The 10,600-nt window shown below is 42.4% G+C and overlaps 1 pseudogene; it reads right to left on the bottom strand.

The window, feature by feature from the left end:
• Positions 1-8,598: 8,598 nt before the first annotated feature.
• LOC134349095 (small ribosomal subunit protein uS13-like) lies at positions 8,599-9,101 on the bottom strand (annotated as a pseudogene).
• Between the last annotated feature and the right edge of the window lie 1,499 nt (positions 9,102-10,600).

Below are 10,600 nucleotides of genomic sequence, written 5' to 3'. Positions count from 1 at the left end.
AACAAAGAAATACAATAAAATCCATGAGAAAAGACATAAAGTTCATTGTAAAAGCACGTATTTGTACAACCCTGAGATTCAATTTCCCACAGGGATACTCAGCAAATCTTCAGACTAGTGGCTATAACAGGATCAATGAAAGATCAATCAGAGTGTGGAAGGTTCGAAGGTTCCTTTTATTGTCAAGATATGCATATACAATACAACTATGATATTCATCTTCTCCAACAAATTGTGCAAATATAAATAAATAGCAATAAATAACAGGAACATGGGATAATGAGACAAAGGGTCTTACTCATTCCCCAAAAGGGAGTGCAAGGGAGTGAAATTCATGCATTATTTTTAGACAGAAATAAATGGTTATAGTCACTGTATTTTAACTTCTTATGGATTAAGCACAGGACTTTGAAGAACATTTTGTGAAATCGGAGAGCCTGCATCTAAACAGAGCCGCAGGGAAAAGTTATTCTGATCGCAGGCGATTACTATCCTATACTTCAGTTTCAAGTGCTACATTTCTAAAAGCATCCACCACTTCATCCTTCAGCCACACCGGCTATTTATATAGAGTATCGCCATGCTTGACGCATCAGACTGACGAGGCAATGCTTGGTTCTGGTTAGAGGATAGATCAGATGCTTATTCACATCAGAGTTCACTTGATGGCAAAAAAAAAATGTTATGTTCTCTCTGTTGAATATCAATGAGGCATGAAATTGCTCTGTGCTGCTTTCTGCTGGTTCATTTCCGTGAGCTGATGGGTTGAACTCCTAAATGAAAGAAAATATCTGTGGGAGGTGTGACAAAGGAAGAGTGGGTAAGTTTGAAGTTTGAAGTTTGCTGAGGCCAATGATCACAAAGATCCTAACCACAAACATCAAGAAGCATTCAGAAGTACGGAGCATAGAGCACAGAACACAGAACATAGAATAGTACAGCACATTACAGGCAAATTCAGTCCACAATGTTATGCCGATCTCTTAACCTACTCTAAGTTCAATCTAAACCTTCTCTCCCACATAGCCCTCCATTTACTTTTGTCCCTCCAAGAGTTTCTTAAACGTCCCTAATGTATCCAACTCTACCACCACCCCTGGCAGGGTGTTCTATGCACCCATCACTCTCTGTGTAAAGAACTTACCCACACGCCCCCCCCCCCATACTTCCTTTCTCTCATATTTCCTACTGCAACTCTGGGGAAAAGTCTCTGGGTACGCCTCTTGCACGCCTTCATCAAGTCACCTCTCATCCTACCTCATTCCAAAGAGAAAAGCCCTAGCTCGCTCCACCTTTCCTCATAAGATATACTCTGTAATCCAGGCTCCATCTCCCTGAATGGCCTCACCACCCTCTCTAAATCTTCCACATCAGGTGATCAATTGTGGTTGCCTCATCAAAGGAAGAATGTGGGCAGGTCACGTTAAAGGATAGGCAATACATCATGGGCTGAAAGGTCTGTGCTGTGCTACACTGGTCTATGTTCTGAAGGGAATTTCAGGTGCTTCAGATTTGATTCACTTAGTGTCTGAAAGGACATTGAAGTTATTTACCTCTAATATTTCTTCCTAACAGATTATGTTTTAAACATCATAATCAATACTTCCTCAAATAGTTAATGTAAGAGGTTAATAGATGCATTGATTACTTTGATGCCCACTCACTGAACTCGATGTCTGATCAATGTGGAGAGAGCTCAAGGACTTTGTACCTTTTCTGATATAAGGTCAACCATATAAGCATTAATTTTGCTTTCCTTTCTTGGGTGAGGAATATTGCAATGCATATTAATAAAAGCTAGAATTTACAATAAGAAGTATATATAAAAATAAATTAAATAACTAGTGCAAAAAGAGAGGGAAAAATACTGAGGAAGTCTTCAAACCTTCAACTATCAAGCTCCTGAACCAGCGTGGATAACTTCACTCACCTCAACTCTGAACTGATTGCACAACCTATGGACTCATGGTCTCAGTATTGCTGTATTTGCACAATGTGTCTTCTTTTACACATTAGTCGTTTGTCAGTCTTTGTGTAGTTTCTCATTGACTCTATTGTGATCTACTGTAAATGCCTGCAAGAAAATGAACCTCAGGGTTGTATATGGCAGCATGTATTTACTTTGATAATAAATTTTCATCGAACATTTGAACTGCACTCTATCTTTTGACAAGGCATATTTCATCATCGCTCAACAATTTCAGATGCATCTCTACTGCTCCAATTTACACTTCTCAACCCATCCTCGGCTTCCTTAAGATCCATTTGCCATCCTCTTTCACAGCATGAACGCTTCCTCAGTATTGTTCCCTCTCTTTTTGCTCTTCCTAGTTAAATGTATATATATCTTATTGTAAATTATAGCTTTTATTACAATGTATTTCAATGTTCTGCTGCAGCAAAACAACAAATTTCATGATATACTGTATACCAGTGATAATAACCCTGATTCCGATTCTGATTCAATGCATCAATACCTGTTTAGATAAATAACTTCTATTGTTTTCTATTCTGCCACAGTTCCCTTTAATTCACAACCTCTACCCTCCATCCCACCGATTAAACCTGTGATATCTTCAGTTTTTCCCAGTTATATTGTAAGACCATCCACATGGTGCGTTAAGACTGACTTTTCTCTCTACTGATGCTGCATTATCTGTGGAAAGTTTCTGTCAGTTTTTAAATAGCAAGCTTGGAAGAAGGTAACTGAAAACACAAATGTCAAAATGTTATCCCCAGGATGAGAATGCAGTGCTGGAACAATTTAAATAATTTTACCTGAACGGTGAAAGTGAGAATGAAGCTTTGAGATTTCATTTTGTACAACACGCATCAAGAACACCACTTATTTGGCAGAATCTCATATAGCGACGAGGAGACACACAGGAGTGAAATAGATCAGCTGGTTGAGTGGTGTCGCAACAACAATCTTGCACTCATACGTGAAGAGGAGCTTCATGAAGGGGAAATCAAGAGAACATGGACCAGTCCTCATCGAGGGATCAGCTGTGGAAAGGGTGAGCAGTTTCACGTTTCTGGACACCACCATCTTAGAGCAGGGGTCCCCAACTTTTTTGGCACCGCGGACCGGTTTAATATTGACAATATTCTTGCGGACCGGCCGACCTGGTGGCGGTGGGGTGGGCGGAGGGGCGGAAGTTCAAGTAGGGTTAAACTCACCTCAACATGTCTTTTACAGTTAGGGTTGCCAACTTTCCCACTCCGAAATAAGGGACAAAGGTAGCAGTCAAATCCCAGGACACTTTACCTCAGGAAAGACTACCATGACCATGAATCCTTGCGTGGGCACCTGTGTGCGCATGCGTGACGTGCACATGTGATATACACATGCACGTATGTGCCAATTTTTTCCCCACAAATCGGTTTTGCCTTAATCTTCCCGACTACACTGTACATACATTATTTCTACTTTATATAGGCTGTGTATTTATCATATCATTCCTGCTTTTACTATATGTTAGCGTTATTTATTTTCGGTTTTATGTGTTATTTGGTATGATTTGTTAAGTTATTTTTTTGGGTCTGGGAACACTCAAAAATTTTTCCCATATAAATTAATGGCAATTGCTTCTTCGTTTTACGCCATTTTGGCACGAAAGGTTTCATAGGAACTCCCTACCTTAGCGGGGGAAATACGGGACAAACAAATTTAGCCCAATATACAGGATGTCCTGACAGCTGGCAACCCTATGTTCAAGTTCAACAGTGCGTGACAGGGAATGAGGAAAGGTGCAGCTGACTCATAGCGTTTCCTCGCAGACTGGTAGCAAATGCTTTGCGGCCTGGTGGTTGGGGACCGCTGTCTTAGAGGATCTTTCCTGGACCCAACATAATGATGCAATCATGAAGAAGGCACACCAGTGTCTACTGTTCATTAGGAGCTTGAGGAGAGTTGGCATGTCACCAATGACTCATGCAAATTTCTGCAGATGTACAGTGGAGGCCATTCTGACTGGTTGCATTACTGCCTGATATGAAGGCTCCAATGCACAGGATCAAAAAAAAAAGGCTGTAGACTCGGGCAGCTGCATCATAGGTACAATCCTCAACACCATCAAGACATCTTCAAAAGTCACACACACAAATTGTTGGAGGAACTCAGCAGGTCAGGCAGCATCTATGGAAATGAACAAATGTTCAACGTTTCTGATCAAAACCCTTCATCAGGACTGGAAAGGAAGGGGAAAAACACAGAATAAAAAGGTGGGGGGAGGGGAGTGAGGATAGCTAGAAAGTAACACACATCAAAGTTGCTGGTGAAAGCAGCAGGCCGGGCAGCATCTCTAGGAAGAGGTACAGTCGACGTTTCGGGCCGAGACCCTTCGTCAGGACTAACTGAAGGAAGAGTTAGTAACAGATTTGAAAGTGGGAGAGGGAGGGGGAGATCCAAAATGATAGGAGAAGACAGGAGGGGGAGGGATGGAGCCAAGATCTGGACAGTTGATTGGCAAAAGGGATATGAGAGGATCTCCCTCCCGGCACTTATCCTTGTAAGCGGAACAAGTGCTACACATGCCCTTACACTTCCTCCCTCACCACCATTCAGGGTCCCAGACAGTCCTTCCAAGTGAGGTGACACCTCACCAGCGAGTCGGCTGGGGTGATATACTGCGTCCGGTGCTCCCAATGCGGCCTTTTATATATTGGCGAGACCCGACGCAGACTGGGAGACCGCTTTGCTGAACACCTACGCTCTGTCCGCCAGAGAAAGCAGGATCTCCCAGTGGCTACACATTTTAATTCCACATCCCATTCCCATTCTGATATGTCTATCTACGGCCTCCTTTACTGTCAAGATGAAGCCACACTCAGGTTGGAGGAACAACACCTTATATTCAATTGCGTAGCCTCCAACCTGATGGCATGAACATTGACTACTCTAACTTCCATTAATGCCCCACCTCCCCTTCATATCCCATCCGTTATTTATTTATTTATTTATTTATTTATTTATTTATTTCTCTCTCTCTCTCTCTCCTTTTTCTCCCTCTGTCCCTCTCACTATACTCCTTGCCCATTGTCTGGGCTTCCCCCTTCCCCTTTCTTTCTCCCTAGGCCTCCCGTCCCATGATCCTCTCATATCCCTTTTGCCAATCAACTTTCCAACTCTTAGCTCCATCCCTTCCTCCTCTTGTCTTCTCCTATCATTTCGGATCTCCCCCTCCCCCTCCCACTTTCAAATCTCTTACCAGCTCTTCTTTCAGTTAGTCCTGACGAAGGGTCTCGGCCCGAAACATCGACTGTACCTCTTCCTAGAGATGCTGCCTGGCCTGCTGCGTTCACCAGCAATTTTTATGTGTGTTGCTTGAAATTCCAGCATCTGCAGATTTCCTCGTGTTTGCATAGCTAGAAGGTGATAGGTGAAGCGCAGTGAGAGGGAAAGGTAAAAGGCTGGAGAAGAAGGAATCTGACAGGACAGAAGAGTGGACCATAGGAGAAAGGGAAGGAGGAGGGGACCCAGGTGAAAAGAGCGAAGAGGTCAAAGTGGAGAATAGAAGAAGAGGGGAGGAGGAGGGAAATTTATTTTTGCCGGAAGGAAAAATCAGTTTTCATGCCACCAGGTTGATGGCTATCCGAATGGAATATAAGGAGTTGCTCCTCCATAGTGAGGGTGACCTCACCTTGGCACAAGAGGAGGCTATGGACTGACATGTCAGAACGGGACTGGCTATTAGAATTAAAATGTTTGACCACTGGGAAGTTCTAAGTTGTTTCCTCAAGAAGGTGGCATCCATTATTAAGGTCCCTCTTCATCCACAACATGCTTTCTTCTTGTCACTACAATCAAGGAGGAGGTACAGGAGCCTGTAGATGCATACTCAAAGTTTTAGGAACAGCTTCTTCCCCTCCACCATCAGATTTCCGAATGGTGCATAAACACTTGCCATTCCTCTTTTGTGCTATTCATTTATTTTATTTTTTTTTGCAACTTATAGTAATATTTTGTGTATTGCACTGCCATAAAACCACAAATTTCACAACATGTCAGTAATAATAAATCTGATTCTGAATCTGAGTTTAGCAATCTCATTCTTACTAACATCAATTGTCCACCCCTGAGATCCACAGAGCTTCTTATCCAGTACTTTCCAACAACTAAAAGCATTTCACCACCTTGATGAAGGGTCTTGGCCAGAAATATTGACTACTTATTCCTCTCTATAAATGATAATAATAACATTCATAGAGCACTTTTCATACAAATGATATAAGTCAAAATGCTTTACAATGGGATAAAGAACAAACATAAAATTAAAAGGCAAAAAAATGTTAGATAAAAGCGAGGTTAAATAAACAAGTTTTGAGCTGGCCTTTAAAAATGCCAACTGAGTCTGTATCCCTTATAGTTTGAGGTATTAAGTTCCACAGTTTAGGAGCGTAGTTAGAAAAAAACTGACATGTCAATTTTCATTTAATGCAGATTGTTTAAATTTAAGGGGCCTGTTGATAGCTCGAGCAGGATTACAAAACAAAAGTGACTCTGTGATACACTCTATTCCCAGACCATTGTGAGCTTAAAAACAAGTAAGTGAACTTTAAAATCAATTCTAAAAGATAGAGAAAGCCAATACAGAGCAGTTAGGATAGGAGTGACATGCTCCCTCATCCTGTCATTTTGTAAGTATTACTCTGGATTTCTAGCATCTGCAGAATTTCTTGTGTTTATCATTGTAATGATAACCTTTTTCCCCCCCATTGAAATAAAGGTCAAATATTTGCGTGACAGATAATACCCACTATCCAGTTTTACTAAACATGTTTACTTGTAATGGTGTTGAATAATGAATAGTATCAGCAGTAATAGTGAATTGTGAGTGATACATCCATGTGGAATTTAGTTGGAAAAACTTTGACAAAGATATGGTGAAACAGTTACTAATTGGTCTTTGCTCCAACAGGCACAGAGTTAAGTCTGATTACACATGCCTCAAATAGCTACAACCATTAATTATGATTCAAAACACTTGTGAATTTGCAAAGACCTTTGTTGTTTGTCAGTTTTTTTTTGAGTTTCTTTCTGGATTTCTTGTTTTGTGGCTGCCAGTAAGGAGATGAATCTCAAGGTTGTATAATGTGCTCACACTTTGATAATAATTGTACTTCAAATTTTGTACTTTTAAATATAATATAGATAGCCAAAAAGTTTCCCAGAAAGGATTGAGTTAATAGTTTCAGTTGGAGGCTGACGGGAAAGCATATTTTTTTCTAAAATTACTCTCCCAGCTCTTTGTGAGCTCATGTTTCTCTGGAGGTTGGATAACAATGCAGTACAGAGTTCCAAGAACTTAGCCCAGAGAGCAGAACTATGCACCACAGCATTCTGCACCAGCAGGAACCTTGTTCTCTGAAAGACAAACTATTACATTTTATCCCAAATTAGAGCCAAATAGCATAAAGTGTGCACCGAGTTCCCACAAAATTTCTGCAGCATCGAAATACCATCATCGAGATGAGAAGCAGGTTGCATATCACTTTCGTACAGTATATCATGGACTTTGTTGTTTTCAGTAGCATTACAAGGCAATACATTAAAAAGTAATTTTTTCAATGTTTTTATTCAGAAATACAGCCAGGTAACAGGCCCTTCTGGCTCAATGTACCCACACCACCCAATTACATCCATGGGACCAATTGACCTGCTAATCCAGGAGATCCCAACTTTTCTACGTCTTGGAGCATTACCATTAACCGAGGGGTCCGTGGACCCTAGGTTGGGAACCCCTGTACTAATTTATGCATCTTGGGAATATAGGAGTAAACTGGAACACCTGGAGGAAAGGACAGAGGGCTTCTGATAGGAGAGGACAGAAATCATTCCCATTCTGATTCCGATATATCAGTCCACGGCCTGCTCTACTGTTGCGATGAGGCCACACTCAAGCTGGAGCAGCAACACCTTATATTCTGTCAGGGTGGCCTCCAAGCTGATGGCATGAACACGGACTTTCATTAATATCCCCTGCACCCCCATTTCACCATTCCCCATTCCCCTCTCTCACCTTATCTCCTTACCAGTTCATCGCTTCCCTTTGGTGCTCCTCCCTCCTTTTCTTTCTTCCATGGCCTTCTGTCCTCTCCTATCAGATTCCCCCTTCTCCAGCCCTGTATCTCTTTCACCAATCAACTTCCCAGCTCTTTACTTCACCCCTCACCCCTCCCAGTTTCACCTGTCACCTTGTGTTTCTTCCTCCCCTCCGCCCACTTCCTTACTCCGATTCCTCAGCATCTTTTCTCCTGTTCTGATGAAGGGTTTCGGCCCTGAAATGTCAACTGTACTTTTTTCCGTAGGTGCTGCCTGGCCTGCTGAGTTCCTGCAGCATTTTGTGTGTGTTTCTTGAGGTACTGCCTGTCAAAAATGTCCTCAGTGGTGCAGAGGTTAGTGCTCATGATGGAGCTGGGTGAATTTACATCCTGTACGGCTTTTTCTGATTGTGTACAGTGGAGTCTCCATACCAGAAGATGTTGCGACCAGTCAAAATGCTCTCCACAGTACATCTGTAGAAATTTGCCAGTCTTTGGTGACATAATAGATCTCTTCAAACTACTGATGAATTATAGTCGTGATGTTTTTAACAGTTCGATGAGAAATTTATTAATGAATTTGAGATCATTGGTAATATTTACTTCTTCTTGAACACACCGACTGTGCGTCCTCTCCGGCCCGTGGTCTTGGTGTGCTGGCCACGCACACGGAGACACCAGAAGTGCCGCAGACCCCTGTGTGCACGGATCTTCTTCAACCGTTCTAGATCCTCACGCAGTTTGTTGTCTAGACTGTTGGCCAAGATCTGGCTGTATTTGCCGTCTTTGACATCTTTCTGTCTGTTCAGGAACCAGTCAGGGATCTTGTACTGTCGTGGATTCTGCATGATGGTTATAATGCGTTCAACCTCCTCTTCGGAAAGCTCTCCAGCTCTCTTGCTCAAGTCAATATCCGCTTTCCTCAGCACCACATGAGCATAGCGTCTCCCAACACCCTTGATGGCGGTGATAGCGAACGCTATCTTCCTTCGCCCATCTACGTTGGTGTTGAGCACTCAAAGAATGTGCTGGAACTTTTCAGGAATAACCAAGGCCATGGCGGCCACAGCGCTCACTCGGTTTTAAAGAGGAAAAGGATTATATTCGTGATTGCATCAATATCTTGTGCCCAGGATAAATCCTCTGAAATACTGATGACCAGTAACATGAAACTGCTCACCCTTTCCACTGCCGACCTCTCAAAGAGGACTGGTGTGTGTTCCCTCAGCTTCCCCTTCCTGAATTCCACAATCCATTCCCTGGTCTTGCTGACACTAAGTGTGAGGTTGTTGTTGAAACACCACTCAACCAGCTGATCTATCTCACTGCTGTATGTCCCCTCGTTGCCATCTGAGTTGTGTCACCAGTGAACCATTGCTGTGCAAGGTTAGCTATTTACGTTTCAGTTTTTGAGCTACCAAGGCCATTCATCCTGTCAAGTCTCTGCCAGCTCATTGAGCATTCCCGTCTGTTTCATTCTGCAAGCTATTTCCCTGAAATCTCTCTAAAATGTCTGCCAACTGCTCCCAACTAAACCGGGGATAACTATGACCAGTTCTAGCCAATCAAACAGCGCCTCTTTGGAATGTAGGAGGAAACCAGAGCAACCAAAGAATCTATGCAGTTGCAGGGAGAACATTGTAAACCCTAGACAGCCAGCGCTCAAGGCTAGGATCAAATCCAGGTACATGGATCTGTGGAGCAGGAACACCTTCTGCTGCCCCATTGCATTTCCTCCTGCATATACAGTAGTTCATAATTACAGCAAGTCTTTACATTAATTCAAACAATGTCTTTATTATTGAAATGTATAAGCTTTCCTGCACTCACCTTAAACTGGTGTCCCTGGTATTGGCTATTGCCACCCTGGGATAAAAGCTCTGGTTGTCCACTGTATCTAGTGAAAGGGAAAATAGGCTAAGGTCCCAATGAAAACGAGTGCACAATTGATGAAAAGTCACAGCCTGTCTTACACAACACTCACTGATTGAAGTGCTGCATAGTTCCAGCATCTCCAAAGGTTTGTACTTTAAATAATATGTAAGACAATATCAATATTCTTGAGAATCCTGATGAAGGGTCTTGGCCCGAAACATTGACTGTTTACCATGGATGCCGCCTGACCTGCTCAGATCTGCCAACATTTTGTGTGTGTTGCTCAAAAATTGCTTGGTTATTAATACCATCCCAAAAGCGATTTTATTTTATTTATTTATTTATTTATTTATTGACATACAGTGCAGAACATGCACTTCCTGCCCTTCGAGTGCGCCACTCAGCAATCCCCTGATTTAATCCTAGCCTAATCACGGGACAATTTACAATGACCAATAAACCAACCAAGTGGTACATCTTTGGACTGTGGGAGGAAACTGGAGCACCTGGAGGAAACCCACGCAGTCACGGGGAGAACGTACAAACTCCTTGCAGGCAGCGGCGGGAATTATCTCAAATCGAGCTTCAAGTTCATGTTTAATTGTCATTCAACCATAAATCATACCCATGAATACAGCCAACCAAAACTGCACTCCTCTGGAGTCAAGCGGAAAACACAGTA

Source organism: Mobula hypostoma, chromosome 7 (genome assembly GCF_963921235.1).
Source record: "Mobula hypostoma chromosome 7, sMobHyp1.1, whole genome shotgun sequence".
Classification (NCBI taxonomy): Eukaryota; Metazoa; Chordata; class Chondrichthyes; order Myliobatiformes; family Myliobatidae; genus Mobula; species Mobula hypostoma.
The sequence above is the reverse complement of the archived record's forward strand: the minus strand, read 5'-3'. Positions and strand labels throughout refer to the sequence as shown.